The 5310-nt window shown below is 38.9% G+C and overlaps 1 protein-coding gene across 2 annotated transcripts in view; it reads right to left on the bottom strand.

The window, feature by feature from the left end:
- The window catches only part of UIMC1 (ubiquitin interaction motif containing 1), a 134217-nt gene that overhangs the window by 27736 nt on the left and 101171 nt on the right, over positions 1–5310 (bottom strand). The window lies entirely within an intron of this gene.

Genomic DNA, 5310 nt, shown 5'->3' with positions numbered 1-5310 from the left:
AGCCAAGGAGTTTGAGGTTGCTGTGAGCTAGGCTAACGCCACGGCACTCACTCTACACTCTAGCCTGGGCAACAGAGCGAGACTCTGTCTCAAAAAAAAAAAAAAGAAAAAAAGAATATTCCTCAGTATTTGGAATGATGTGGCGAGAGGAGCACTTTCATACGCTGCTGGTGAAATTAAATGAGTATAACCTTTCCAGAAAATAATCTTAAAACGTTACGCATATAATCTAGAAATTCTACTTTTAATAATCCAGTTTAAAGAAACAACTAAACATAAATTCAGATAATTTATACATGACAAGCCTCAATGCTCTTTTAGATGCTTACCTTTATTGGGAAAAAAAAAGTAAAAAACCCATGCTCCGTATTAGGGGAACAATTAAGTAAGAAGCATTCCTTTATCCCACCAATCAGAAGTAAGAGCTTCCTTCTCTGTGGGTGGTCAGTGCCTCTATTTAAGCACTTTGACTGAGTTGTATTATACTTAGTCATGCCCAAGTCTGTTTCCCTTATTGGACCATAAATTCCTTGAGTTGAAATTTGAGGTCCCATTCAGCTCTGTATCATATCCCTTACCACTCCTTGAGCCCTTCCTCCTCACCCCCAGCATCAAGCACGGTATTTCACTAATAGCAGGACATGAAAAAATTTTGTTAAGTTGAATCACTGTAAAAAGCAATTAACCAATTACTTCAGAGATAGAATAACTTTATACACAAAAAGATATATAAACACACATAAAAGATATGAACACTAAATTTAGAATTGACTTCATTCAACCATAATTTAGAATAAGCTTAATTCCATGAGAATGCAGGAATGAGTATTAGATCTAGGTACTCAGAATTAAGCAGTCATGCCCCTTTACCCTTTTGCCTTTTCCTGCCTCAAACAGTGAGGTCTGGAGATTCAACAGCCATTCTGAAACCATGAATCAGGAAGCCAGTTTAAGATTATGGGGACAAAGGCAAAAGCCTAAGTCCGCAATTACATCACTGAGCCACTGCCTTACTCCAGGCTTGTTATGCGAAGAAAAAGAAATCCTATGTGTTAAACTCATTGTTAATAATGTTTTCTGTTATTGTGACTGACAGAATTTTCTGACAGATACCAATATCCTTTCTGATAATTACTAAAAGGGTTTTCCTTTACTTGTTCTGACTTGTAAATGATACTTTCCCATCTACTTGGTTACAATGACTAGAATATGGGTGGGCACTTGAATCAAGAAAAACCTATCAGAGTCTGTCTCTAGACTGACTCAGGAGAGTGGTCTCAGGAGAAAAAACTCCTCCTTTCCATTAAAAGCTATGGTTGCTGGAAGCCATTCTGCTTGTCCCTTAAGAAGAGCCTATCTGTTGAATAGAGGCAAGTGGAATTGAAGATGGAGAGAGACATCATCTGAGCTCCCAGATTTACTTCTGCCTAACCCCTAACCAGACTTCGCAATTATTATACAAACTAACTTCTCTTTTTTGTTTAAGGTTACTGTAATTATATTTCCAACACTTGCATCCAAAAGAGTCCTATATACTACAGTGGAGTAAACACACAAATAATTACTTTAGAGTTGGAAAAAACTTTGCCCTATATTAACCCACATAACTCAAGTTACATTTGTCATTCTCCAACTGTCCATACTACCACCACACTAAATTGCTTGTCCTTTTCCTGTATACCCTTCACATTTTTCTATTTATGTGATTTTGGCCTACTATTCCCTTACATTAACGCCCTTCCCTCTCAATCTCTAAACACATTTCCTCTGAACCACCAGAGGATTTTTATTTGTACGTCCCTTAGTATAACAATTTTGACCTTGTATTACAGTTATTTGTGTGCATGTCTTATCTACCTGACTGAACCGTAAGCTCAGTGAGATCGTGACCTGTGTTTGATTTGTATATTTCCCCACAGGTCAGTCTGTCCCCAAAATCCATGTTATTTCTATTAAACCTATGCTATTTCACAGCTTTTAATATATCACTAGTTAGGCTCCAAGAGCAATATACTTAATATAATCATCCTGGGTATAACAAAACCACATTAATACAAGTGAGAAGATTGAATGGAGTACAAATTACATTCAGATAGACAAATACAGGTAGATAAAACAGAAAAAGTCCAACTTTGTCTAACTTAAGAGATAAGTTTTACTTACGGATTTTTGCTGAGTCACTCAACTCAAGCCTATTCTAGGCCTCAGTCCTTCTCTGTTAGCTCTCAGGCATATGTACAAGAAGGATCCCTACCTCCCCCTACCCGCCCACCATTATTTTTTCCAGGAGATATCCCTGATGAAAACATCCACGTCTGGCAGTACACTGACTCTAAGTCACAACCCTCTATCTAGACACAAAGTATATACATTTAATGTCTTCAGCATCCCTAACTCTCCTATGAGCTGTTTTTCACTAACTTATTCTTACCCCTTTGACTCTTATGCGTTGTTTTTCATCTTTCCCTTAGTTCTGTCTGGCTGATGCCTTTTCCTTTCTTTATTTATTAGCACACAGAAACACAGACCTCAGGAAGACTACACAGACAGGAAAGAATAGTCAATAATAATAGCAGCTACCATTTATTGAATACCTATTACATCCTAAGCACAGTGTTAGAAACTTTATAAAGTATCCATGATTCTCATGACAATCCTGATACTGTCAAGACTAATTTTATAAATGAGGAAACTGATTCTGAAAGAGGTTAAGGTAACTTGTCAAATATTACCCAACTAGCAAATATTACAGCTGATATTTAAGTTCAGATCTGCCTAGTTTCCATACCTATGTTCCTTCCACTCTACCATACTGCCAAAAATAAAACACTGACAGTTCTCTCAGCTTCAACTCTTGTTTCCCACCTCAATAATCTACTGTCCACATAGCAGCCAGAGTGATCCTTTGCTTAAATATTAATGCTTTGCTCAAATCCCTCCAATGGTTCCTCCCTTGTTCAGAGGAAAAGCCAAAGTCCTTATTATGGCCTAAGAGTCCTGTGATCTGCCTCCCTGTCTCCTCTGGTCTCATTGTTTGTCTCTCCCTCAGTTACTATAATCCAGCCTCACTCAAGCCTATTCGCATCTCAGGGTCTTCATGTTAACTGTTCCCTCTACCCATAACACTCTCTCCTCCCCACGTCAAAATCCTTAGCTTATTCCCTCTGCGATGTTGTGTAGCGGCTATTTCCCTTGCTACCTTTAGGTCCCTGCTCCAAATGTTATCTGCTCAATGGGACCTTCCCTGACCACCTATTTGACACTGCAACCTCCTAACCTCAGTATTCCCTATGCCCCTCTTCCTCAGCTTTATTTTTTTCTCCAAAGTATCACCACTTGACATATTGTATATTTATTTTTTTACTGTCTGCCTCCCACTACTAGAATGAATGTAAGTTCCAAGAGATCAGGGCCTTACATTTTGTTCATTGTATTAATACATTCTGTTCATTGTATCTGGTATATAGTAGGTACTTAATAAATATTTATTGAATGAGTTAATGGAGAGTTTTATTCTTCCTAGGTGTTTCAATAAGAGTAGTCTCAAATACATTTTCCAGAGAGCAAATGCAAAGGCAAGCCTGCCTTTGTTCTAATCTAGATCAACTTAATGAATCTTCTCCCCACAAACAATGCCTTCAAAGAACACTCCTTCTAATTTTTCACAGTTCTGAATAGATAGCCATGTCATTGAGCAACAGACTGAGCCAACTTAACCAGAGTGTGGTACTATAAACAAATAAAACTTACAGCAAAGTTAATCAGACACATATTTAATGATATGCATAATTGTTATTGTGCTGCATGGTAACTAGGCATAAATGGTAGACACTTCACGTAAATGACTCTAATTACTATTTCTTTTACACAGCCAAAGCAAGCATGTCTAGGATCAGCTTCAGGGGAAAGCGGGAAGGAGTAGAAAGCTAGATACTCAACCCTGGGAGTTAAGTCCTCTCCTATTCCACCCCTTAGGCACTGGGTTAATGGTCTCCCAGCCTGGGTTATGTGTCTTCAAGAAGAGTAACTCCTTCTCTTTCATACTAGGAAAGGCTCCCTTTTAGCAAAGATTAAAAAATTAGGCTGGGAACCTGGGCTTCTGTCTCCAGTCACAAAGCTCAGATGAACCAGAAAAATCACTACTATCTCTCGTAAGGAAGCAGGGGGCAGGGCACGAAAGCTGGTTAAGAAACCAAGTAAAGAGATCAAACTTACTAAGCAGCTACTATACGCCAAGCACACTAGTAGGTGCTTCGTATAATTCTTCTAACTATCCCCCCAACCCACCTACACCCCTGAACTCTGTTCCCAGGAAAGTAGAGGAGTGAGCAGAGAGTGGTATGGTTCCAGTGAGGACTCCTTGCTCCAGACTCTCTCATAGGGCCTAAAATGTCCACACAGAGGGTGATTTAGGTTAACAAACTAACACTACTAGTAAGATTAAGAGGAAACTGTTGTGTAGTGGCTGTTTCCTTTGCTTCCTATATTATCTAAACACATAGGAGGGCAAAGGGCCTCCTATATTCTTACGAGTATATCCAAAACCTATCCAGCCTTCAAAGCCCAGGCTAAGCCTACCTTCTCTGGGATGTCATCCCTATTCACTGCAGCAATCCTCTCTCACATTCTACTTGTCAGGGACATTTACTTGGGGATGCATTCACTTTGTGTCATCTTATAATTAATTTCTTAAGTAAATGCTTATTTCCCTAATGAGAATGCCAGCTCCTGGATAGCAGAAATCTTGTCTTAAACTTTTTTAGTAAGCATCATAAGGCCTATCACCATTTAAAAAATAAATTCATCCATAAATATTTGGATGAATTAAAGGTAAATAGAAAGTAATAGGTGGTAGAAAGGAATCAAATTTCTTGTTCTAGGTAGACAAGTTGACATTAAAAAGAAGGATGTAGTAGAGCTATGCGCCACATTAATGATATTTTGGATAATGATGGTCTGCATTTATAACGGTGGTCCCAAAAAAATAATACCATATTTTTACTGTACCTTTTCTGTGTTTAGATTGTTTCGATACACAAATACTTAACATTGCCTACAGTACAATTGCTTACACTATTCAGCACAGTAATATGTTGTACAGGTTTGTAGCCCAGGAGCAACAGACTATAATATGGCCTAGGTGTGCAGTAGGCTATGACCATCTAGGTTTGTGTAAGTACCACTCTATAATGTTTGCACATGGCCGGGTGCGGTGGCTCTCGCCTGTAATCCTAGTACTCTGGGAGGCTGAGGCAGGTGGATCGTTTGAGCTCAGGAGTTCGAAACCAGCCTGAGCAAGAGCGAGACCCC

This window comes from Propithecus coquereli, unplaced genomic scaffold (assembly GCF_000956105.1).
Source record: "Propithecus coquereli isolate 6110/MARCELLA unplaced genomic scaffold, Pcoq_1.0 Scaffold676, whole genome shotgun sequence".
Taxonomy (NCBI): Eukaryota; Metazoa; Chordata; class Mammalia; order Primates; family Indriidae; genus Propithecus; species Propithecus coquereli.
The sequence above is the reverse complement of the archived record's forward strand: the minus strand, read 5'-3'. Positions and strand labels throughout refer to the sequence as shown.